General features: G+C 38.2%; 1 pseudogene; it reads left to right on the forward strand.

The window, feature by feature from the left end:
• The first annotated feature begins 379 nt into the window (after positions 1-379).
• LOC113075695 (unconventional myosin-XVI-like) lies at positions 380-27,028 on the forward strand (annotated as a pseudogene).
• The last annotated feature ends 436 nt before the right edge of the window (positions 27,029-27,464 follow it).

Genomic DNA, 27,464 nt, shown 5'->3' on the forward strand with positions numbered 1-27,464 from the left:
CCCCACCCACAATTCCATCCGGCCCGAGACTAGAACCCACAACCCTTCGATTGGGAGTCCAACCCTCTAACCATTAGGCCACGACTTCCCCAGATGTTCATAATGCATAATCCAAATGCGCAAACACACACACACACACATGTTTGAGGGGTGTGTCGACAGCTTACCCTCTTCTGCCACAGATGCTTGATCCTTCTCCTCCAGAACAATGCTGCAAGCTGTCCAAGTTTGACCTTTCTCTGTGATTGGTTGCCTTGCCAACAGCCTCCGCAGCAGATGCTGAGAAGTCATCCGGACTCCGAAACTCTTTGACCCTTGAGTTGCAAAAAGGAATGGAGCTGATTGAGCATTGTCTTTCGTAGTTTAACATCAGTCTTAGATGGTTATTGCATTTGAAAATCGAAGCCCCGCTAAGCAAGGCCAACAGGAAGTGGTGGTCCTAATGGTTCCTGCAGACAAACATTCCCGTTCAGGCATTAGTGATCATCATGCTTTAATGCAGCAGTAAGGGGTTCATAGAGTTCCTCTGCAGTTGAATATGTGGATGACCGTGAATGTTATGTGGGTTTGTGGTGGCAGATACAGAGAGCTGGTGGACACCATCCTCACCGACAGGAAGAAAACATCCACAGAGGAGAAGTGCCCGCCACATTCTGCAGCATTGTAAACTTCAGGGCTGGCAGGTGAGTTACCAAATACATCTACAGAGCTCTAGGAAAATGTTCATGAAGGGACCCGAGAGGTGTTGTTCCAAAAATATTGAGCACGGATTACAGAGACAGGATTTTAAGGCATCATAGGTTTCCTGATGTGAAGATACTTGATCTTAATATTAAACTTCTATTCCATTTACACTAATAAGTATAGATTGTTTAGTTTAATTAAATTTCTTTCACATTTTTCTGCAAAATGAAATATTTTATGTAAATGTCACAAATGGAATTAAGTAAAAATGCACAACTTAATCAATTAACAAATTGAATAAATACAGTGCTGGCAGCACTGACCATTAGCAGTTTTGTTCATTGAATGAACCGACTAACACCATTAACCATCTAAACCATCCTGCAACCTAACCACAAAAACTTCAGAAACACTTTTAAATGAACAGACAAAATAACTGAGCATTAAACAAAAGCAGGTTGTTCCTTTCAAAAATGCATAAAATTGCACTAAATTTCAACATTTTCTCTCCCAGTTCAGTTCAGTTCAGTTTAAAGCATGCTGTAAAAAATCTGTCCATGCGGTTTCAGTTAATGCAACTATTTACAATAATGGGTTAAGTACATTTGAATTCGACATATTTAAGTGGGTTGTTCAAAATGAAATTAAATGTATACAGTAATTGTGTTGCTTTAGCTGATTTCAAGTAAATTGAACATGCAGCAAAATCTTAATTTCCCCATGAATATAGGAAGTAGGCAGCTAAATAGATTTTGGAACAGAGCTTATGTGATTACCTATCTCTCTTCCTCTCTCATTCTTTTGCGCAGATAGGGAACAGTAAGGTTTTCTTGAGATACTGGCAAGCTGATCACCTTAATGACCGCTGCCATCAACTGCACAGGAAGATTATTATCTGTCAGAAAGGTAAAGTGAACACATCAGAGACTGTATGTGGTCTGTCACCGAGCTAAGATGTTTACTTAATCGTGTGTATGTGTGATTCAGTGGTGCGTGGTTGGTTGGCCAGACAGTGTGCACGTCACAGGCTCACATCTCGGCAGCAGGAGCAGTGTACCGTCCAGCGGTTTCTGCAGGGAGCAGAGGACTTGGGTATGCGTGCTTATGACAGCCTGGTCATCCAAAATGCAGCCGATATTGCACGAGAGAATGACCGCCTCCGGGGTCACATCAGTGCTCCACCACTGGGTGAACGACCAGAACCTGTAGGCAAAGAAGAAGACTCACCCAAAAGGTGAACCTTTATAGAGGAGAATGTGCAATAAGGTTGAGTGTGCTCCTGTCTCTATTCTTTAATTAGTTTTTAAAATAGAAAACATATCAAGGAAATAACCATATTCATATTGGTGTCCATTAAATGATCCCTAACAAAAAAATTTTAATATTTTTTTCAGCTGCAATTCAATCTGAATAAGAATGTGCTACTGTGAGAGTCCCTCTTGAAGGATTATATTGGGATATCTGATTATATTAGACACTCCAAAATGGGCATTTTCCACTTGGGTTTGAGGAACCTTTAAAAATTCATGAGAGGTTTTATCAGTTCTTCATGTTCTGTCTTTGCAAACTGATCAGTCTAAAGTACTTGCAATTTATGAGATGATGTTAGTGGGAATTCAGCAAAAAAGAAGCCTAATCTCAGGTTAGTCGTAGACACTATTAACATTGGCACATACAGTACGTACTACCATCTCCATCTGCAAATGAAAATTGTGCAAACTGCTAGGTCAGAACTGCCTATTCAATTGATATTCAGTACCCAAAACTCCAAGGATAAATAAAAAGAATAATAAATGAAATAATAATAATCTAGCAAAATTCTCAGGACTTATAGACATAACAGAAATTAGCCATGAACAATTGTCTGGCACTATGCAACAGCTGCCAAAGAAGTGTTGATCATTACCATTGCAAGTGGTGTTGGAAGGGTGGTTTATTTTTATTACTATATTTTTTTTATAATGAGACTGCAATGGAAATCTATTTGCACAAGCATAAACAAACAGGTGTATTGAGTGCCCAATTGCCACAAGTAGTGTCTTAATCATTCGGCATATCTGCTCCCCTGTTCTTCAAAACACGCACACACATTTATCACATAAATTCACTTTTAGCATCACAAATGAGAGAGGTGCAGGTGATTGATAGATGGGGCTTTCATAGCTAATCTAGAAGTCAATCAGTGAGTCAAGAGGAGGTCCACACCGCTAATCAGAGAGAGAGCTGAAATCGCCTTAGGGTTTTGAGTCACTGGAACCCATCACCACCCCCCGTTCCTCGAATACCATCCACCCCAACACTCCATCGCCTTTTGGGTGAGAACAGCAGATGGTAGGCCCAGATTATAGGGTCAATATCAAACAAGAGTGTGCATTTCACAATGTAGTCTTATAGGAATCAACTTAGACTCAAACAATCTGCAATGCAAATAAGCTTTCGTGCTTTAGTTCTGTAAATCAGAGTTCAGAATCCTAATGCAATGCTAATTTGTCGTAATCATTTACTGGTATCGTGGATAATTTCTTTTGAGTATTTAATACTAATGAATGCTTAAAACCAAGTGCAGGTTTGCTGTTTGTGTATATCTGTGTATATTAGTTTCTTTTATCACATTTTATTGTGCCTCCTGACCACTTTGAGTTACCACATTTTGTGAATTGGTTAAATCTGCTAATCATGTAATTATTATGATACCAGTTCTTAATTGTAATTTGTTTTGTTTATCGTTATTGTTAAGGGAACATGAATTCCAGTTAGTGTAGTTTAATGAAATCTTAGTCCAGATATGAATGGACAGCTTTACATTGGTGTATTGATTTCAGGAAGGTTGACGTTGATCCTCGCACACTTGGCAGCTGCTTAGCACCTTAACTACCCATCATACATTGAGACAGGACATATGCAGTAAGATTGAAAGAATGAACATATGAATGAATAATGACTTGCTAGATTGGCGAGGGGGGGGAGATACAAGGGTACATGATGAATGACAGGAATGGCACTAGAAAACTTATGATTGTTCATCCTTTTGTTTAGGGCTGTTGAAAAAAGTGGAAGGGTTAACGATGTGTCAGGCCGTGGGGGGAACAGACCACTCCGGCATTTCCGCTCCAGCTCTGTGCCTCTCCCCCTGGTTATGGACAGCTTGGTACACTCCAGCATCGGGACATCAATCAAAGCAGCCCTTCAGCCTGCGCCATACTCCACTGAGGAGGGGAATGGAGGGATCCTCTCCTCCCCACGAAAACAACCTCCTCCCAAACCCAAACGAGACCCCAATACACGTCTGAGTGCATCGTACGAGGCAGTGTGTGCAGGGCTGAGTATTGCACTCAAAGACAGCCCTGCTGAGGGTCAAGGCTCTCCATCTGGAAGCCCACCAAAAACCCAACTCTCTCCTTCTGATCGTACGTATCAATATGAGCTCAAACAATCACTTCATGTCCAAAAGTATGTGGACACCCTCTTCTATTATGCATGACATATTGACTCGCACAAAGCCCAAACCTGAATGCCACTGAACACCTTTGAATTGGTCACTGACTGAGAGCCAGATCCCATCATCTAATATCAAAGTATAGCCTCACACATACTGTTGTGTCAGAATTGGAGCAATCCCTCTATCTCTATTCAAACATCTAGAGGAAAACCTTTCCAGAAGGGCACAAGAGGAATTAAGCACTCCCAGCTTGCTATTAACAACAATGATTTAGAAATAATAAATGTTAATACAATGTAGATGTGGTGTTCAGATGTCCACATACTTTTGGCCATATAATGTCCATGTTTCCTACAACACAGAACAAAACGTCTTAATTTATCTCATTATTGAGAATTGTTCCTGGCATTCCAGTAAACAGATTTTCCCTTTCCTTCCAACTCCATCCATCATCCACCAGCCCTCTCTAAACCACGCCCTCACAGTGATGACTACAGCACCATGAAGAAGATCCCACCCCCCAAGCCCAAACGCAGCCCTAATACCAAGCTGACAGGTTCCTATGAGGAGATCTCTGTACCTTCCCCTGCACGCCCCACGGACATGAAACTTGTCAGCCTGGTACGAGCCGGCCACTGCTTGGGCCTTATCCAACGAGCAGCATCTGCGGATGGCCCCAATTATTCTGTGCTAAGCCTCTACCCCTGCCAGGATGAGGAGGATGTGTATATCGATATGGTGGGAGCCTCACGAGCCCTCAGCCTGGCTGACTCCCACAGTCCAGAGCTGGGAGAGGCGGTTTACGAGGAAATGAAATACTTCCCACCTGACGAGGTGGGGTCAGCTCCGGTGGCCAAGCCTGAAACGGTCAATCCCGGTCCCACTACCCTACCTGCCCCAGGGCCAGAAGTCAAGAGGCCTGTGACCTTGATGGAGCACTCTGGCTCTCTCGGAGGAAAGCAGCAGGGCAAGGATGGGATGGGTTTTGACATTCCAGCTCCATTCCCCAACCTTCTTCAACACCGTCCCCCACTTCTAGTCTTCCCCCCGTCCCCTGTCACCTGCTCTCCGGCTTCGGATGAGTCCCCCCTCACCCCCCTGGAGGTGAAGAAGCTGCCTGTGTTCGAGACTAACCTCAACTACACCAGCCAAGATGGGGGCAGCCCACTCTCACCCCAGTACACCCGTCAAAGAGCTGACTCCTCACCGAGTCTTTCTGTCTTAATGCCAGAAAAGTCCACGCCACCCTTGACTCCTCCTCCTCTTTCGGCAGCACTTCCACCTCCATACCGCCCCCCATCCCACTTCCCCTTCCCCCCTGAACCAAACTTGTTGGCTCTGACACGTGCAGCTTCTGTGGCTACCACTGATTCCCCCAAAGTCTCCCATAAAATAGGGCACGTTCTGGCAGAGACACCCCCAAGCAGTTCCAAGCCTCCCTTCTCCCCAGTAAAGACCTCACGGCCAGAGCCCCGCAGATCTCATTCCTGCTCCTCCTCACCTCTGCTCTTCAATCCAGCCAATGGGAGACCCCTCACAAGCCCTCTGGACGAGCTCAATACCATTTTTAGCTCAGGGCGCAGCCTGCTCCGCAAGTCCACCACTGGGAGAAAAATACGTGACAGCGGTGAGTAAGAGTGTGTGCAAGTGTTTGGGTACATGTGTTGTAAAGGTGTTATAAGGACTTACATTGCCATTTGTGGCACCAAACAGAATAGCTAAATAATGAGTGACCAGTCAGGTCTCTCAAGCACTTCAAGCACATTTTGTTTTAGTTGAGCCAGTGTTGGACCAAGTGTTGAAAGCAACACAGAGTGACAGTATTTCTATGTTTTGCTGAAATCAATTTACAAATTTCCTACTTATAGTTGTCTGAAACATCAATCTGGTATTCTAGAAAGTGTTTTAATATCGAACAAAATGGTTCACCCAAAAATGCATTCTATCATCACTTACCCACCCTCGTGTTGTACCAAACCTGCATAACTTTATTTCTTAACAGTATTAAAGAGTTTGCCTGTACTAAACTGAACTTTATTGATAAAAAAAGAGATAGGCTATTTTACTGTAGAATGTCAGTCATACAGATTTAGAAGGACATGAGGCTGAGTAACTAATGAAGCTTTTTTCATTTTTATTTGATCTGTCCTGTTAAACTTGCATTACATGCTCCAGACACATGAATCGCACATTTGTATAGCCAGGACACATGGTAATGCTTAATTTGTTGCAGGAGCATTAAAATAGTCTGGTCAAATCATCATTTCATATATGTGGTTACTGAAAGGCACATCCCATTTAGTATGGTTTTTCTTTACTCAACCAGTGCCATGCTTTGTGTTTGTCAAAAACCCAGTGCTGATAAAACAGACATTTACCATAAGAACTGTGGTTTGTTCTCTCTCAGAAAATTCATTCTGATGCAGGCAAAGTGTTTGTGTGTTACGGAGGTTTAGGCCGTATTGTGCATCTGCTCTGGATCAGTTTTGTTACAACACAACAACAACCATCCAACAACAGCCCTTAAATGCTCCTACACCATGAGCCCAAAGGTTGAACTGGGCCCGAATAATCTGGAATGGTGTTCCTGCAAACGTATTCATTTTTTATTATTATTATATATATATTTTTATAATTGATTATGGTCTGAAGAAATGCTTGTTCACTCTACCGTGGATAAACTAATATATAATGCACAATAAGTACATGCCTGTTTGAGGAAAAGAGCAAGTGTTAAATGTCACACTGAAATAAAAATTTGACAAGGGGACGTTCTTAGGGAGGTTTTGGGTGTGTGTACCGACTGAGTTCACATGATGTTTAACACAGTTACCCTTGCCTTTTTCTCGTAAACTTTGTATTTATTTAAAAATGCTTTTGTGTACATCTACTCCCATCATGGATTTATGAGCATGGATCCCCTATGACCCTGACCCTGACCCATATGTGCTTGTAAGAATTTGAATGTGGTTTCACAAATGTGCAACTGACAAGTCTCTTCTAAATAGCGTAGTCCACTTGCACAAATGGTTGCATTTAACCATAAAGGTCAGTTTTTGTTGAGCTGTTTACCCTTTTCCTATCTGTAGCAGAGAATCAGCTGTCTGCATTGTGTTTGTATCCATCACCAAGATCAACCACTATGACTTATTGTGTCAATCAGAAGAAGCAGATATTTTTAAAGTTTATATGGATCTAAACTCATTTCAAAAATATGGACACTTTAATTGCAAAGAAGGATTGAGATGTCTGGTGTGTTCATCTTGTGTGTAAAAGCTTTATCTGAGTTGTTATGGAGACACAATTGCAAATATAGTTGCAATTATAAGGTAGTTAGTTGTTGATCTCGAAAGCAATATATAATTAAAGGAATATTCAATATTATATATATTTTTTCCCCTCTGTTTTAAATCAGTTTATTATAAAGGGCACAGAGGGTATTAGCTGCAGTCACATTAATATTACATGGACAAGAGATGATGTAGCTATGAAATATTAAATATCAAAGTCTCCCACTCCCACTGACGAATGTGAATCGCTGCAATGCATTTGAATCCTGAGAGTTGTGTGTGTGTGTGTGTGTGTGTGTGTGTGCGCATCTTAGGAAATTACTTCTCACATTACTGTACATGTTCACAGCTGTGTGTGTGAAATGAACAAACATTAATCTGTCATAATGTTTGTGTTAGTGTCATGCTTGGAATTTTTTTTAAAGAATGTTTATAGCACAACTGTCCCAACTGTTTCTCTGTTATATACGCTGCATGACTGTCAGTCATCTTGATTGACAGGTGTTTCCCGTTTCATTTCATTTTCTTTTTCAAGTTTGATCCCTGATAGTTACACTAACGCTCAAATTTGTAGGGTCAGATTTTTTGGTTTTTATTTATTTATTTATTTTGTTTTTTTTTATACTTTAATTTCTTTATACATTCAGTGACTCGTTAAACTGAGATTATAGATTATATTTAAAATAAATGCTGTTCTTTTGCACCATCTGTCTATCAAAGAAACCTGAAAAAAATGCATCATGGTTTTCACATAAATATTAAGCAGCACAACTGTTTTCAACATTAATAATAAATATAAATGTTTCTTGAGCAGCAAATCAACATATAGGAATGATTTCTGTAGGATCATGTGACATTAAAGACTGGAATAATGACCGATGAAAAATCAGCTTTGAATCTCAGGAGTAATTATTATTAATATTTTAAACAAATATTTAGGTGAATTAAGAAAAAAAAAGATTTTCCATTTTAATTGTACTCATATCACCACAAGGGGAGCATCTTTTTACTTTTCAAGTATGTTGATAGTTTGAACAAAAACACACACACACACACACACACACGCGCGCGCACACATAATGGTCGATCTCAAGTGTAATGCAATGTGACTGTTTTCCTCATGTGAATATATAAGGGAGGGTCAGTAGGGGTCCCTGACACAAAGCTGCAGTTAATGAATCTCTGATAAGCCCAGACGGTGGCTCTAAAGTCAGATGCTCCTGACAAGAGTGAGAGCATGCTGTAATAGAAACAGGGCTTTTAACAGGGATTTAAAGGGGCAACTGACCCCTGTGCTATATCCATCCCCGTGGTGGTCAGATCCAAGCAGACGCACATGCCGTGAGGCTTAAACATCCCCTCGTGCTTCCGCTCTCTCTGCCATCAACGTCATTGCTAGACACAGCCATTCCCAAAATTCCGCTGCAGATACTCCTGCAGAGATGTTTGTGACTCAAGGTGGCAGGTGTTAACTTACAAGTCACGTCATCACCTTTATCTGTCAGAAACTGGGAACACGTAGGACGACGGTCACGGTTAGATGGTCTGTGTGGCCGTATGTGGTGCTGAAACATAGGTAACACATCATCTTGATGTGAATCAATGTATTTATTGAATATTTTAATTCATTTCTATTCCACAGGACTCTCAAATTCCAACATTAACCTGCCAGGTCAAGAGGATCAAGGCCCCATCTCTCCATCAGCACAGTTACAGGACAAAAATGCCAACAACCACACCTCACCCAGCTCATCCAACCCCGCACCCATTGAGAATGGCAACCAGATCTCCAATGGTAATGGCACAAGAGGTTAAGGGTGATGAAGCTTCTAAAAACTGGACACCAAACACTGGGTCCCATTCATTATCCACAAAATAATTCATCAGTGTTATGTAAGTGCATGTTTTAAAGCTTAGGATACAAATGGGAACCAAGTCAAATCACACAAGCTCAAAAATAGGGCTGTGTATTACACATTTACTGATTATTATTTTTTTTTTTTTAAGATTAACAAGCTATCGGTTCAGTTCAGTTTGGTTCAAACTAAATATGATTCATTTGCACATTTGTTTATTTTATTAATTTTGCGTATGTGAATTAACTTATCGGCCAACTTATACTGTAAAATATACAGGGAGCCTTCTAACTTGGTACATTGCAAAGATAAAATGTCTGATTCATCAACATTAAATAAATATTGCAACTTTGATCTAATTTAAATGCAGCTGAAATTATGAAGAACATTTTTTGGCCACATAAGTAAGACTTGTTTGCAGTTATATGTGAATGAGACCCAATATCACTTCAGGTGAAAATGTGAAGCCAACTACTCTTTCTCTTCATGAATGTGTTCGAGAGCAGAGGAGACCTTCTTACACACCCCACAAGCCCATGTTACATTTGGGCATTGGCCATTGCATGTCCTAATGTGCATCCATCCAATTATTTAAAGTTCAATCGCATGTCATTGGCCGACCCAGCCTTCCCCCAAGGTTTGTTTACCACAGAGAGAGTACAAGTGAACGCATAACATTTGGCCATCTGAGCGTGACATAAACCACAGAGGCACGTTGCTTTACATGCATGAGAAAATATTGAAGATAAAGTGAGAGAGTATGAGAAAAGAAACACATTTCAGATTGAGAGCGTTTATTGGAGAAAAGGGGATTGGAGAAATGGACAAGGTAAGATGGAGCGAGTGGACCCAGGAGCTATCACTGAGGCAGCCCATGATTAAAGTGAAAGTGCTCTCCTAAAGAGCCATCAGATGGCTCAGGGTCTCTCTATCTACCTCTCACAAACACATACACATCACTGTCTAGGTAAACTTCCATATTCCAGATGAAGGGATGTAGTAGAGATTGGCTGGAAGTTTTAAGCGGAAGCCAGCAGTGACCTATACACTCAGCAATTATGCCTACATCTTCAAGATAATGGTATATGAACTAAGGAAATACAAGTGCTCGCAAGACGGTAAAAGAATAGTGTTAAAGTTTTACGTAATATCAGGTTTTAGGAATATCTGTTATGCATTGGAATCAATACTTTGCACTGCATCATGGGATCATGTCAATGTGGACCAAAATCTCTGAGGAATGTTTCCTTGTTGAACACCTTGTTGAATCTGTGGCACGGAGAATTAAGGCAGTTCTGAAGGCAAAAGGGGGTCCAACTCGGTACTAGCAAGGTGTACCTAATAAAGTGGCCTTTTAGTGTGTCTATATACAGTACAGACCAAAAGTTTGGAAACATTACTATTTTTAATGTTTTTGAAAGAAGTTTCTTCTGCTCATCAAGCGTGCATTTATTTGATCAAAAATACAGAAAAAAATGTAATATTGTGAAATATTATTACAACTTAAAATAATAGTTTTCTATTTGAATATACTTTAAAAAAAAATGTATTCCTGTGATGTAAAGCTGAATTTTCAGCATCATTCCTCCAGCCTTCAGTGTCACATGTAACATCAGTCGATCACATGATCATTTAGAAATCATTCTAATATTCTGATTTATTATGAGTGTTGGAAACAGTTCTGCTGTCTAATATATTTGATCAATAAAAGGTTAAAAAGAACTGCATTTATTCAAAAATAAAAAATAAATTATAATAATATATATTCTGATAATATGTTTTATTTACTATCACTTTTTGTCAATTTAACACATCCTTGCTGAATAAAAGTATTGATTTTATTTAAAATAAAAGAAAGAAAAAAAATTACTGACCCCAAATTACTGACCAGTGGTGTATATTGTTATTACAAAATAATAATATTTTAAAAACATAGCTGCTGCTTCTTCTTTTTTTTTTTTTTATTCATCAAAGTATCCTAAAAAAGTGTCACATGTTCTGAAAAAATGTTAAGCAGCAGAACTGTTTCCAACTTTGATAATGAATCATCATATTACAATAATTTCTAAAGGATTGTGTGATAATGATCCTAAAAATTCAGCTTTGCATCACAGAAATAAATGATAATTTAAAGTATAATACATTTAACAACTATTATTTTAAATTGTAATAATATATCACAATATTTTTTTCAGTATTTTTGATCAAATAAATGCAGGCTTGATGAGCAGAAGAAACTTCTTTCAAAAACATTAAAAAATTGAATGTTTCCGAACTTTTGGTCTGTACTGTATATATATATATATATATATATATATATATATATATATATATATATATATATATATATATATATATATATATATATATATATATATATATATGGATGGATCCATGCTTTCATGTTCTTTACACCAAATTCTTACCCTAATATACCTTATAAATAATACTAATATAGATAATCATAATAGTTTTGTTATCATTTATTTTAATAACAATAATTAAATATTATAATGTATTTATACCTTTATTCTCATGTTAATACAAATTTTTTTATTACAAACATAATTAGCAAACTAAAACAAACTTAAACCTCAAGCTTAAACCTAAAGCAAATCATAAACCTAATGCTGAAATGTTATACAAAAACAAGTTATACAAAAAAGTTTTAATACAAGTGTTAAATGCCAAATAACAGACAATAAGGTGTGTAGAGAGCAACATACTGCAGAACATGCATGAATGATGTTGCATTTAACATTCGGATATTTCTCCCTCAAAAAGGGACATTGGAAGACGAGGGACATCCAAAGTCAAATGCGTCCAGCACCTCGGTGTTACACAGGCACATGGACAGCCACCACACTCAGGTAAGGCCTTTACACAAACCCACACTCACATACACATGCTCTCTTCTGGCATCTGTCATCCGCTCTCCCATTGGAAGAAGGTCTCCAGTGACCCTGAATGGCAGATGTAATCATGGGTAATGAAAGTGAGAGCGGGTCCTATGTCATCCCAGACTCAGCACTCTGCCAAATGAAATGAGTGAAGGCTTATCTGGAGATCGTATTCAGAGGTGCATTAGAGGAGAGGGGTGGTTCTCCTCCACAGGAACACACTGGACAGATCAGTGTGTGCCCTCTGTGCTTCTCAGGATCTCACTGTGTGTCCTGAAAGCAGGGTTACCCTCACTAAATATTCAAATTCAATGAGGCTCCTCTGAGAGCTTTCTACCTCAATAGCACTACAGTATGTGTCTCTGTTCTCCGTATTGCTCTCTTATCAGTACCAGAATACTTATTTTCATCTGTTTTTAATATAATACTGAAGCCAAGTGGTTTTTCTAAACATGGTAAATTTTTGGTACAGTGATATTTGGAAATTTACCATGATGATACTGTTTATTATTATTATTATTATTATTATTATTATTATTATTATTATTATTATTAATAATAATAATAATAATAATAATAATAATAATAATAATAATAATGATAATAATAATTTATTTATTTATTTACAAGTAAATGTATGCTTAAAAAAGGTACTTCATTGTAAATAAAAAAATAATAATATATTTTTAAATCTAAATAAATACAGATATATAATAATAATATATATTTTGTAAATATATCTGAATGTGTGGATATAGTTATATATCTTCATTGTTAACTATATGCAAGTTCAGAAAAATAAATTGCATTTAAATTTTCAGACTTATGAATGTGCATTCAGATTTACACAAATAAAAAATAAATTCATAAGTTTATATATTTAGCATTGCAACATTATATTATATTATATTCAGATTTCATCAAATTATTTCCTGTAATTGTTAATTAATCTAATTTGGCCCTTTATAATATATCAGAATATAGATTAAAGTTGTTAAATTCCTTACGATTCCTATTCTATCCTACTAGATTGTTCAGTTTCACTCTCTGCTGTGATATATCCAAATATGACTTCTAGAAATAAAAGAGGCAACTGCTGTTGAAGGAAGACTAGTTCACATGTCCTTTTTTCAACAAACGCATGTAACATCAATGGTTTAACTCCTGTCTTTACATAATCTTGAATTAGATGATAAATATATATGACCTTGACCATAAAATAATAAAAAGATGATCGCCACTGGCTGCCAGATAAAAAGCTTCAATGAATCAAGGCTGAATCTTCCTACATGTCTTGCTTAAAGATAGCTTTGACCGTGACATCTGTGGCATGGCATAAACACATTGATCAGAATACAATGTATGTGACTGTCAATCACTAACAGGAAGACCATATTAGGAATAAGGAAGCTGTAGCCAAACGTGCAGGACGTGATGTTGGTAGTTACCTTTAAAAAGACAATACGTATGCATACAAGAGTGCACACACACACACACACACACACAGCCATAGCTAGAGCAGACACCATCTGTTAGGATGATGGAATTGGGGACAGATATATGGCACTGTCACCTGCTGACAGCAAAGAGAGCATTCTTTGATTTATGGCAGTCAGAAGCTCGTTTTATAAGCTTATGTGCTTCGTAGACCTACAACAGACTGTGCCGTCTCGCATAACTGTATCATCATCTGAGTGACTGTGGCTCTGTTCCAAAACCTAGTGAGACGCCTGTGTAGGTTGCATAGACTGGGTCCTGACAAAGAGTCTGTCTATACAAAGAGGCTAAATGTTAGCCATCAACTTTATACAATGTAAAAATTAGGCTGAGAGAATGAGGTTTCGATACAGTGATACTCGGAGTAACAGAATGTTATCATCATGAAAACAGCAAACTGTCCCAAACTGTTTACAAGCCTAATACATTTTGAGAACACATTCTTCAAATGCAATATTCAGTAATTAAGTCATTTAAATATGTACACTAGTTTAAAATATTTTTGAAAGACGTCTCTTATTCTCACCAAGGCTGTACATACAGCTGCAATCAAAATTATTCAACCCCTCCGACTGCAGTACTTTACAAATACAAGCTTTTCTGAAGATCCAGGATAAAATAAAAATTGCATCTATAACAGTTCACTGGCATATTAAAAGTGATAGTCAATACATAATGTCATATTTTTGAGTTATACGATATTTTTAAATAATACTTCTATGTCATAATTATTCAACCCCTATTCAACATTGCTGTTTTTAAATCACTCATTTGCATGGTGGGGAATGAAACAGTCTCAAAACACAATTAAGCTTTTAGAAACTCTATTAAAAACAGAATTAGCTTGAGCCGTCACACATACATAGTTGGCCCATGCATGTGTTGAAGTTCAGTAGCAAAAATGTCAACAGAGATCTCACAAAAGCTTGAGAGAATAAATATTGTATTACTTTAGAAAGGCTAAGGCTATATGAAGATTTCCAAGACATTGAAAGTTCCTAGAGACACAGCTCTCAGCATTATTTCTTAGCTTAAAGTGTGTTTTACCAGAAAACCTTTGAGGGTGTGGAAGAAAAAGCACAATTTTATAAAATGTTTAATCAGAGCAACTGAGAAAAACCTGCAATGTACAGCCAAAGACTTGCAAGATGACCCGATGAAAGGAGGAAAATCATTTCAAAGCAGTGTGTAAGAAGAACACTAGACAAGTGCGGCCTTCATCTTGAGACATCTCAGTGAATACCACTCTTGATCAAGAAGAACAAAGGACAACTTGAACTTGATAAAATTCCTTTGTGTAGACTTGTGGAGCTCATGGGGAATGTTTTATGGCGTGATGTGACCAAACTAGAACCATTTGGACCCATGGATCAGCGATGTCTGCTGCAAAACAGGCAAAGCTCATAAGCAGAAGAACACTATCTCCATCCTCAAACTTGGAGGTGGATCAGTCCTGTTATGGGGTTTCTTTACTGTAGAAGGAAGTGGAAATCATGACTGTATGAAGGACATCATGGATTCTTTGAAGTATCAGGCCATTTTGACAAGAATTGTGATGCCTTTGGTGCAAAAACTGAAGCTGATGATCAATGGACTTTCCTGCAGTCCAGTCATACTAAAGTACACATCCAAATCTACTACTGCTTGGTTCAGGGATCAGTCACAGAATGTTCTTGAGTGACCTGTTCAGTCTTCAAGCTTAATTCTCATTGCAAATATCTGGTTGAATTTGAAGAAAGCAGTGGCAATGTGAAAACCCAAGATTATCAGTGATCTGAAAGCTTTTTTCATGCGAGGAATGGGTCAAGACTGTAGTAGAGAGGTGACAGAAGCTTCTAAACACTTACAGACAGTGTTCATTAAGAATGAAAGATTCTGCACAAAGGGGGTTGAATACTTTTGAACATGAATGTTTAGAGCTGATTTGAATTTCATCATGATTCATCAATGTTCCTTTCTCAGAATCACTCAAATGTGTATTAACAAACTTTCTCTAATACTTTACTGATGCCTTTGTTGAATTGATTTCATAAAATGTTGTTCTCCACAGGAAAATGTCTTGCAGGTCAAGGGGGTTGAATAATTTTGATAAAAAAATTACAGTAAAACAGTAATTAATTCTACAATAATTAGTACAGTTTAAAAGTAGCTGTTTTCTGTGTTAGTATGAATTACATAATTATCCTACAATAAAATATTATTGATAGAAATATTTAGTTATTTTTATTATTAGTTCATATGATAAAAACTACATATTTTAATTAATTCCTGTGATGATAATTACTATTATTCTGATGTGCTAGATAGATAGATAGATAGATAGATAGATAGATAGATAGATAGATAGATAGATAGATAGATAGATAGATAGATAGATAGATAGATACCACTGTACAAGATGTTCATCATGTCACATCAGACATTCCCAATGCAAATATCTCCATTGATTTTAATGCAGACGATCTTATTTTGTTTTACGTCAGTCTAGCAACAACGATCTGTCACATTATTCCTCCCTGAAGTCTCGATGATGTATGAAAATGCTGGGTTCTATTATAGTAAGGTAATGGGGTAAAAGCATTTTGAATTACACCAGTGACACCCGAGATGCTTTGTACCTCAAGAAAGACTGAATGCCACAGGCTCTCTGCTTCCGGATCCCATTCTGTCCTCGGTTCCCTGCCTGTGCCACATGATAGGGGTCAAGGTCACAGGATCGTATAGAAACCAGGAAGTTAATGCATAAAAAACGTATAGATGCATGTCAACATGTCTTGTACAGATACAACGCTGCCTTCTAAGCCGTAAATAAAACTCAACCGGATAATGAAATATTCAAAACAACAGAAAAGCCCCCTACAGAGGGAAGTGAGCTACTCGCTAGTGGTCACAGAAACTGGACGCTAACCTTTTAAACCACATCAACAAGAAGATACTCACTCACTACAAATACAAATACTCTGTCCTTTGGTAACTTTACATTTAAGTTTTAAATTTGCCATGCTGTGCCATATCCGCTCTCGAAACAAAACCTTGAACAAACTGATGCTAAAACATCATGTCCACCATCGATGTGGCGTCAAACAACACAAGAGCCGATGTGTGCCAGTAAATCCCAGTCCTGTTTTCTAATGTCTGACTTGAAGAAAACAGATGGCAGTGACGATGTGTTCCCATCACTCAAATGTAACCCCACCAGAGGTCATCCTCAAAGGGACGCTCTACCTCTTAATGTCCTTATGGCACTTGGAAGCAGGAAACAACCTTTTAATGCCCCTCAACACGTATTAGCACACACCCGCCTCATATTTCCTCGTCTCTGCTCACTGTATCTCACTCTTTTTCTCCTCTGGTCTATCCGCTCCTTATTGATCCAGATCGTAATGTCTCATAACACACGGAAGATCATGATGTTGAATTATTCATCAGCTTGGTTTCGCTGGAGATCGCGACTGAGAGTGAGATTGAGACGAGCACAATCCGGCCTTATCAGCATTGGGATCCGGCACGTGCCGAAGATTGCTTAGAAAATAACAGCTGGAGGAATGAAGTGGCCCTCTGGTAATGGAGTATTCTTGCTCTGTGTCTGTATGCGATAAGGCTGGAAGAGGTCATCTCTCTTTTGACAGAGCTGCTGTGTATCACGCAGTCCTGTAGATGCTGACTGAGATGTGGAGATCCCTCGGATCAGATGCACAGCTGACTGTAGTGATCCCAAGAAGTATTTGGACAGTTGAGACTTTTAAAGGATGATTGCCATTGCATTAATTAAATACCAAACCAAGCATCTTTTGTAACGTATTGTCACATACAGATAAACCATGGGTCACAGGAGGGGGTGGGATATTGATCAGTACTAGCTTGGGATGGGTGTCATCACACACCTTATTTGTTAAAGTGTTGCAAACCAAATGTTATAGCACGTTTGTTCATATAGCAGTACTTTTAAATGGAAAAAATATATAAATGCATTATTTAATGTTGTGCATAACAATGTGTTTAATCACAATTAATCGCAGACAATCATGTGATTTAATCGCAATTAAAAAAAATAATAATAATTGTCCCCCAGCACTAATATGTGGTGGTATACAGTACTGTGCAAAAGTCTTAGGCCACTAGTATTTTTACCAACAAAAATGTTTTTAAGTCCGTTATTTCTGTCTTTTGCTGTAGTGTGTCAGTAGTAAATATCAGTTTACATTTTCCAAACATTATTTTACCCATTAATTGTAATACCCCAGTTAGATATTGGTTTGCACCAGGAGTCTGACAGCAGCCAGTGCTCCACACAGAGATCTCATCTCACCATCATCCAGTCTGTCTGGAATAACATGAAGAAAACTCCCCTTTGGTTATCCACAGTGGAGAGATTGCGTACACACGGTTGCCAGGTTGACAAGGATAAGTAGCACACTTGTCAGATAATTCCGTATTGTGCAGGTGGAAAGCTCTGTTTCAGGGATTACTTCTCTTTATATCAGGCAACCCAGTTGTGTTCCTCTGTACCCAGATTAAACCTTGTTGTACCCTACATATGATGCACTTAACTTTTCAATCCAATTTTAAAGGTTATTCTTGTATTCAAATTAAGCACACTGCTGCGCACGGGCCACAATATCGATACAGGGCCAGCTCTATCGATACTCATATAATCAGATCTCTATTATGATACATCATTATATATATAACGAACACAGCACTTAATATAAAGTATTTTTTTTTTTTTTTACTGATATAATGATTTGATGCTTTGTATAAGGAATGCAATGTGACTCAAGTGTCCAAATGCATTTTTGGAGCCACTACAATAAAATAATGAAAACCTCTATCTACAAAAAAGCTATCTACAAGTGCATCTTGAAGCAAACTATGCATACTGAATCAAAGCAACCTTGTACTCATGCAGTCATATCATCCAGTCTCTTTATGATTAGTCTCCTAGGCTTTCAATATGTCTGCACATCTGTTACTGGTAATCATATGCATTGAGCACGTGATTTCTTGTTGTGGAAAGAATGTAAAAAATGCTGTTTATGTGTTTTGAATGTCTTTCTCTCCTCTCTTCCAGAGGGGTCACCTCAACTTCTCGCCCTTCGGTGCAGGGGCGGCGCTGTAGGCTGGGGGCTGAATGAGCCCTCGGGCCTGTGTAGGGATGGGGTGAGTCTGGTCTATAGCACAGTACCTCACTGACTGCCCTTCACCTTGCAATTCCCATCTTTTACGTCTTTCACTTTTTTTGCTTCTAATTATAATGAAAGAAACTGCAGCTCTGCATCATCTCTTGCGGTAATCAGTATTTAAGAAATAGTTCAACTAAAAATGAAGAGTTTCGAAATGTACTATTTGTTTTATGTTTTTAAAAAGAGTTTCTTCTTAGGAACAAAAAAATGTAATTTTGAAAAATATTCAGCTGCATCCCGGCCACACACCAATAAATAACAAAAAGTAGCTAAAAGCATCATAAAAGTAGTCCAAACGTGTGTTCAACCGGAAAAAAGAATAACAGCACACCAGATGAAACTGACATGGCAATGAGTAAATGGAGGCAGAACTTTATTTTGTGGGTGAACTATTCCTGTAAATGGTATATTATTGAGGATTAAGTGTACTGTAAATGATCTACCGTACAGCATGTAATGGAGCTTGTTGTTCACACATGCTCCCTTCTGGCTGTGTCAGATTGGAGACAGACGCAGTGTTACAGTCCAGTCTCAGTTCACGTGAAAATGAGCTGCAGTTTTCTTTGAAATTCCTCCATTCCTCATCGCTGGATCTCTTCTGTTGTTCTTTTCTTGATCCTTCATTCAATCATTTTCCTTTTAATGTTCTGTCCTTTCTTAAGTTTTGCTTATTGATTTTGCTGTGAGAAAGAGACCCTTCATGGAGTTTGTCCTCATGCTGAGATGTTCATTTTTGCCTGCTGAATCATGCCTAATAGAGGGTGTGGAGCAGCACTGAATCAGTGGCTCTTGCTCTCATGTTTAAACCACAAACACATGTTCACATGTATCACACATATGGCCTGAGGAAACTGTGTGTAAATGATGCAGATGGATATATACCAGGGATGGCCAACAGCTACTGATAGTGAAACCTGAACATCTTCAAACCATTTTACATGTGCTAAGATAAACTTCATTTGAGGATCATGGTGCTATTTTCTATAATACTTTGCATTTCAAACTCAAACATACATTTTATATTGCAATCATTTCATATTCAGTCTTCAAATTAATGTGGATTCAACATAAAGAGAGTATGTTTGTATTATTTGTTTAATGGCATCTTTTTTTATTAATGAAGGCAAGTATCATTGATATCAATACTACTGTCTGAATTTTATACATAGATTCTTTTTTTTTTAATGATGATTTTGTTCCTAATATTTAACCATTGAATATAGCCATTTAACATTACAGTATTGTTGAGAGCTATCAATTTTAACATTTATTACACTTTATTACACAAAAATAGCTTATAATATAAGTGAACTTAAAACAGTCTTCACATAAACCCATTATAATAAATGTCATATTTACCTGTGGGAAACATTCAGAAATTGAATAAAGTTATGAAACACTAAATTCTAAATAAAATAAAGCTGAATCCTTAAAGCTACAAATGTTCTTGATTTCCTTTTTGTTTTGTTTTTTTGTACTTTAAATTAACACACATCACAGAAGCTGGATATGAGGTTATTGTGGCTGCTTTAAGAGCTGCTACTTCTGAATGTGACGCGGATCCGATATGCATCGTATTTTCTCACAACTCTTCACATTTTCTGACCCACTTCAGATCTTAAAGTCTCTACTAATGAGCTGACGAGTTGAACGGGGTTTGTTAGATGAGGGAGACAGTGCTGGGCTGCTCCAGGACAGTTTTGAAAGACTTTATTAAATGTGACTCATATGTAACAAATGCTTACATACATGCAAACATTTATATTAAAAAGACCATTCATGTGGTGGTTAGTATCATGAAGCATTCAGTTATCCTGGAGCTCAACCTTACCTTAGGTGTCCTTTAACTTCATGCATGTAAGCTATTATAATCCTGAAGGATTTTCCTGAATGCGATTATCAGGATTCTCTAGGTTTGTCCTCTCTTAACCTGGTTGGATATGCCTTTCATGGCTTTTTAATGTCCTCAGATGGTCGGAAGGCTTTTCAGGAGCATGAGGAGTGTTTGGCAGATGATTACGGTTAAACATGAATCTAGTCTTTTGAATGATCTGTCCTGCTGTGCTCATAGGAACTCAATCTTAATGCACCAAGCCTGGGGATTGTCTGTTCTTGTTTATTTGTGAGAGAGCACGACATTGCCTAAGACACGCTTAAGAGTTTCTCTGAAGATGCTGAAGAGCATATGAGAATAGCTTTAATCTGACATCACCAGGAATTTTGTTTTTTTTTTTTTTTTTTTTCTTCCGCTTACCAGTTGAACCGCACGCAGCACTTGGCCGATTGGTCCTTTGCTTGTGTTTAGGCTAATCTTCAATGAGCACAGTTTGCAAGTTGATTCATTGGAAGACTTTCAGACCAAGTATTTCCATCAGCTTTGGAAATGAATGAATCGTGAGTTACTATTTTGCAGACATATGTCATTTTTGGTCATGAAACCTCAATACTGGTATGGTATTGTATTTTGGACACTTTCCATGGTAGTACAATGATATTCTTGCAGGTAACATGGGCCGTCCTTACCTAAAGCCTGTCCCGGTGCAAGGTTGATTCGTGATGGCGTTCCGGGGGTGGGGGGTCCGCACCAGCTGCACCCCCCTTAACAACAGCCCTGATCTGACTAGCTGTGATTTAATTGGAAATTTGATTGGACACATTTGATTCCTTCCTTTTAAAAGTTAATAAGCCTGTTTATTTCACCATTTCAAGTTATTAAATGGAGAGTTGCATTTGATTGTTTGCTTCATGATCCTTTAGAAAAGACCTGTGACACATGTTTAGCTTGTGACCCACCAGTGGAAAACCACTGCTTTCTGTAGTAGACCCTAAAGGCATTTTGAGAAACGCTGAAAAGCATATGAGCCATGAAAAGGCATTTTATCAGTTGTCTTGACTGCCACCTTATTATGAATAGTATCCAGTGTCACGGTATACAGCACAGATAAGACATAGCAGACATACTCTTTCATATGAAGGACAATAGAGAGAACAATAGAGGTGGAGAGAGCAAATTATATGTTCAGCCGGATACCCCAGAAGAGTGGAAATCCTTTAATATGCATGTTAATGATGATTCCTTGGCCTTTGCCCTTTGTATCAAGATTGCTTTGGTAGTTTCAGGGGTTAATGCAGTGCAGACGCCTCATGGATGATAAGACCGTGATGAGTCTCACGTGTCCCTGCTGACCTTTCACTACACTGACATTCAGCCATGACCCGTATTGAGTTCCAACCCTATATCTCATGAAGAGGTGAGCCGGGCTGAATGTCAGGCCACGGGCCGCCCCTCTCCCCAGGGACAGGATATTTACATGTGTCCTCCCCTTCTTCTGAACCTACTGACCAGCTGCCCTTATTTACATGCACACTTTCAAAATTACAGCCCTTTGGTTTGGCTGTGACATCCCTTCGGTTTGCAACGTGCTGTTAGTGTGTTTGTTTTACGATTTTTAAATTGCATGCAGTCGAAATGGTCTTGGTCTTGTTTTATAGTCAAAATATCATTAAAAAGTCATAAAATAAAAATAGATAATAATAAAAAAAGATATTTATGTTTTTATTCTTTACATACTGGCAAAGTTTTGCTTAAAAATAGGAGTTAATAAGTAATTACAAATTGTATTTGACAAATACTGAATTGTTTACAAACAAATGCTGAAATAAAATTATCTTAATTGAAGATATGTGCTTCTGATTTTTATTTTTTTTTAATGTATAGTAGGCACTTATCTGGATATGAACACCAACTGTAATGGGAACTGTTTCTTGTTTGGAAACCTCCAGAGACCTCATTTCATCTGAATTGCAAAACCTGAATCACTGAATATTCTGTCAGTTGATTGTCAAAGAACTGGATGTCCCCGATGGTTTGTGAGGCTGGGCTAAATTTAGAGTGGTCATGTAGCCCGCCTGTCTGTATCCACATCTTTAAGCGTGCATGTGTGCCCTTTGATGAAGCCCATAAATAATGCAAGGTTAAACATAATGGTTTTTGTGCTTGAATATGAATAGCTGCATGTGATCCAGGTCTTTGTGCACGGTCCAGATAGCATTACAGGTGTGAATGCAGTGATTGACACAGGCGTCGTGCTGGGTCTTAATGAGTGTATGCGATTTGTTCAGGTTAGTACACTGTGTGCCATCTTTGTGTCTCTGCTTGCTAGCGTAGTGATGTCAGGTGATGTAGGTGTAAATTATGGATCAGAACCTTCGAGCAGCACGTGGGTGTGCACTTCTCTGTAGATGGCCTGGGTTACTAGAATACGCTTCTGCTGTTTCCAGATGAGTTCCCTCTCAGAGCCGACAAGAGCAGTAAAATAGACTAGGGCATCCCATTGCGTCATTCTAGATAGTATAAAAACACACACCACCATATCTTCCTAAACGCTCTCCTCATGCAGAAAACAGATAGATTAACTGCAATAATCAGGTTTAATCCTCAAGGAAAAAAAGTTTCCTAATTAAAAAAATAAATGCATTTCTGAAAATACATCTACTTGCTTCTGAAATCATTTGATCATTTGAGATGTATTTGAATACTAACCTATAATGGGGTCCATATTTTGTTTGGAAAACTCCAGAGGTTTCATCTCATTTGAATTGCAAAGCCTTAATCACTGTATATTCTGGCAATGGATTTTTGAATTCTGCTGTTTGCCATGTTTGTTATATTCTCTAGCACATTCAACACATATCCAACATTTTCAATAGGATTGTTTCACCTGTAACAACCTTGCTCAAGGACTGTTATAGTTTCAGGGTTTGATCCAGGTTAAGAGCCCAGATTTGTACTTCCTAAACTACAACTTTATGTCCAAAAGACTGTTTGTCAGGATTATGTTAGCTTTACTTATTAACTTCACCAGTAATAACAAGTGGCAGTCTGTCCATTCTACTGTCACTCACTCACTCACAGCCAGGCGTCCTATTAGAGAAAGAGAGAGATAGAGAGAGAGAGAGAACAAATGGACAGGGGTTTTCTGTTTGACCAAACTACAGCCATATGACCCTGAAGCCCTCATGATTGGATCAGAGGCACAGCAGGCCGGTCTTGTACCATTTGTGGCATTTTCCATCTGCAGATGATTGGGACGGATTTATTTATGTTCATTGATTAAACGTATGATAGATGAGAGATGGGTGGGTTTTGTGTATGGGAGGGTTTATTATTGAATGTAGCAGCAGCTGTCAGAAAAAGGATATGTATATATATATATATATATATATATATATATATATATATATATATATAATATTGTTTATATATACATCTGTAGACCCTTCTTATCCAGGTATTTTATTTCTCTTCCACCCTGTAACTGTCCAAAAAAACAGTCACTGTTAATTAAAAAAAAGTAGAAAAATAGTTAGTTTAATATAAAATTTTATATATATAAATTTTTTTATTAAAGACAAAAATAACAAAATACTTTCACTGCTTATAAATTGTATTATTATATAGGATTTTATGGTCATGGCAAATTATCTTGGATTTATCATGGCAAAGTGTGTTCAGGTTCAAAATATCATGAGGTGCAATTACTCAGTCTTAATGAGAATTATGAATGAATAATTCATGACATTTTGTAAAGAATACTCCCACCCCCATTTTTTGTTCTTTAATAATAAAAAAAAAAAAAAAAAAATTGTGTACACTCACATGTATCAAGGTCTAAGGAGAGGATTTTAATACCTTTTACTGTATTTGATTTTATTAAATAAAACCAACATAAATACAAAGAATAAATTTTTAAGAACTTGGCACATGATTTAAGTAAGTTTATGAAAATATTTTTCCCCCTTTTTTTATCATTAGCACTTATATATATGTCTTAACTTAACCAATACTTTCACTCATACCACCGCTCCATAAATTCTGGACAAATTTCATTTCCTGATGCTTTGTGCATTGTCTCATTAACCTCTGGTGTTATTTTGATGTTATTTTTGAATTATATTGGAATTGTAATTTGGATCACTGGTATTCTATTAATTGTCGGTAAGTACCGTAGATCATGGGTAGACAAACCTGCTTCTATAGAGTCCAACCCTACTCAAACACACCTGAACCAACCAATCATGGTGCTCAGAATTACTTGAAAATAACAGGCATGTGTTTTTGGAGCAGGGTTAGACCTGAAATGTGCAGAAATCCTTTATGCACCATGCTAAGAATGACCTTTCTCTCATTTTCTCAGGTTCTCCAGAGGTCACGTGTATGTGGGGATCAGTGGGCCACTCTGCAGGAATTATTGTGCTGGCGGAGGAGTGTTTGTGATGGCCGACCAGACTGGCAGAACGCTTGGCTCCACACAAATACCTCACCCACCCTAACAGTGAAGACCAAGAGTCCCAGAAAGAAATCATCGCCCTAGAGATCGTGGTCTCCCTGAAACCTCAGTTAAACCCCACTCCCTAGGCCGGATGGCACTTTTTAAGTTCTGCTCTTCACATAGGGGTGGCGTCCTCTAAACAGAACCAGACTCTGGACTCCCAGTTTATTGTTTCTTTCTTCACTTCTTTGAAGGAAAGGTTCCTTGGAAAATTGTTCCACGCCATCTCTCTAACTAATGGCCAACTGGGACCAAATTACATGAAGTCCCCAAAGACTACCAAGCCCAACTTTGAAAACATAAACTCATCTTTGGGCAGACAAAAGGGGGAAGGCTATTTTGAATACCATTTGCAGTGTCCCAAACATCACACCATTTGGAAAATTGAAATTTTTGGTTGCTTCGATTACAACTCATCAATGCTATCTGAGGGCTGTGCAAAAATCTCAACTGTGTGCTGTAGTCTACATTGTGGGCCGTATTTTAGTTTTAAACCCTGGTGCTGGTCGCTCCACGTGTGGTTGTTGTTGACCCGGTTGGGTAAAAAGTGCCAATTCTGTTCCAACTCGAACACTCGAGACACATGGATGCGACAGAGCTTAAAGTTTACAAGACTTGTGTTGACCTCCTAGGTCTAGCTTTGTGAACAAAGTCCTCCTTCAGGTTCAGAGAAGCAGCTACACCTTACGCTTTTTCAGGTGCTTTGGTTACCCTCCACCAGAGGTGGCAGCCATCACACACAGGTTTTGACCTTACGAAGAGGTCAGAGTTCAGGGAAATCACCAGTAACATCACAGGTCCACAACATTTCCACCAGATTCTAAACTACATTCATTGATCACCCTAGGCCAATGAGTACGTCTTGCGAAACCAAAAGTTTCTCTTGACAAACTTGAAGACGCCTGGTTTATATCAAATGGTTAAAAGAGCACAATTTTCCAAATACACCTTTAGATGAAACAATCATTACTAGGGATGGATATTACTGCCGATGCGACTCTGAAAGCTCCCGTAACCGTTTTTGGACTTTTCCTCAAAGGTGCTTATGCACGAATGCTGGGTTGTATGGATATATGTCACTACCTTAGCAGACAACCTGTAGAAAACAGCACATGGAGCACAACTCCCTGAAGTTTCAAACTATTCATCTCTCTAGTCATTCCTGATTTGTGAAGGTGCACCGATGCCTCCAAACAGAGGCCTCGTGGCATTTGGTTTATCCATACAGTGTGCACATGCAGACCTTGAACACTGGGTTTTCAGCAGGAGACAAACCATAAGCAAACCCGTGTACTTGAAGTACAGACACTTTTCTGAGAATAAGCAGAACTTGACCTTCTGGTTCTGATTGAATTCAGTAAGACTGAATAGATGGATTATGTACAGACTGCGGCATATTATTGTCTTCATAATGGAAAGTTATTTCTGAATGTTCAAGGATGCAATGACAGAAAGCCTAAGGTGGTGGGTTTTATAGTGTGAATATCGTTTCACTACAGAATGATTGTTTATTCATGGGGAACTCTTTAGCCGTTGTCCGTCTTCGCAGGACTTCGGTCAGTCTTCAAAATGTATAAAGATATTTAATGTATTGTACAGAACATGTGTGTTTGTGCAAGTATGTTTAAGTTGCACTTTGCCACTGTGTTTCATTTAGGCTTCATTGAGAGCATCACTTCATGCCTGTGTGCTTATCCTTAAGGTGGCATCCTGAAAAAGTTCCCCGAATGTTAGACGTTCAAAAAAGAGCCAGTTCAGCCCCTTTCTGACACAATGATCCATGTCAACCTCTCTGGTCTCAATATTTAAATGTGCATACATTAAATCTGGAAAAATGGTGACTTAAAATGTATGATTTGTATAACCAGTTGTAACTAATGATTGTATTGAAACAGTAATTTATTTTCAGTGTGAAACACTATTTAACATTTATTCAAATTAGATTATTTTAAGCCCCAGTTTTGTGAGTAGTACTTTCTGGCTTTATTAATCATTACAGACAGCTCTAAAAATGGGCTGCTATAAAGCTTTTGAATCGCGTATCTTCTTCTGTCTCTATATGTCCCACCTAATGTGAATAGTCCCTTTCCCCATTCCATTGGACGGTGGTTTAAAAGCATCTTTCACTGCTGTGCAGTCTTGCAGACGCATATTAAAATCAATGTGCAGGCCAGTGCTAACGGAGACCGGAACTCACTTCATGGGTTTGATCCACAGCTGCTTTACATCGCTACTGCTTAACAGGGTTATGATTATTTGAAACATTTATTTATTGAAGAAAAA

The sequence above is a fragment of the Carassius auratus genome, unplaced genomic scaffold (assembly GCF_003368295.1).
Source record: "Carassius auratus strain Wakin unplaced genomic scaffold, ASM336829v1 scaf_tig00017497, whole genome shotgun sequence".
Taxonomy (NCBI): Eukaryota; Metazoa; Chordata; class Actinopteri; order Cypriniformes; family Cyprinidae; genus Carassius; species Carassius auratus.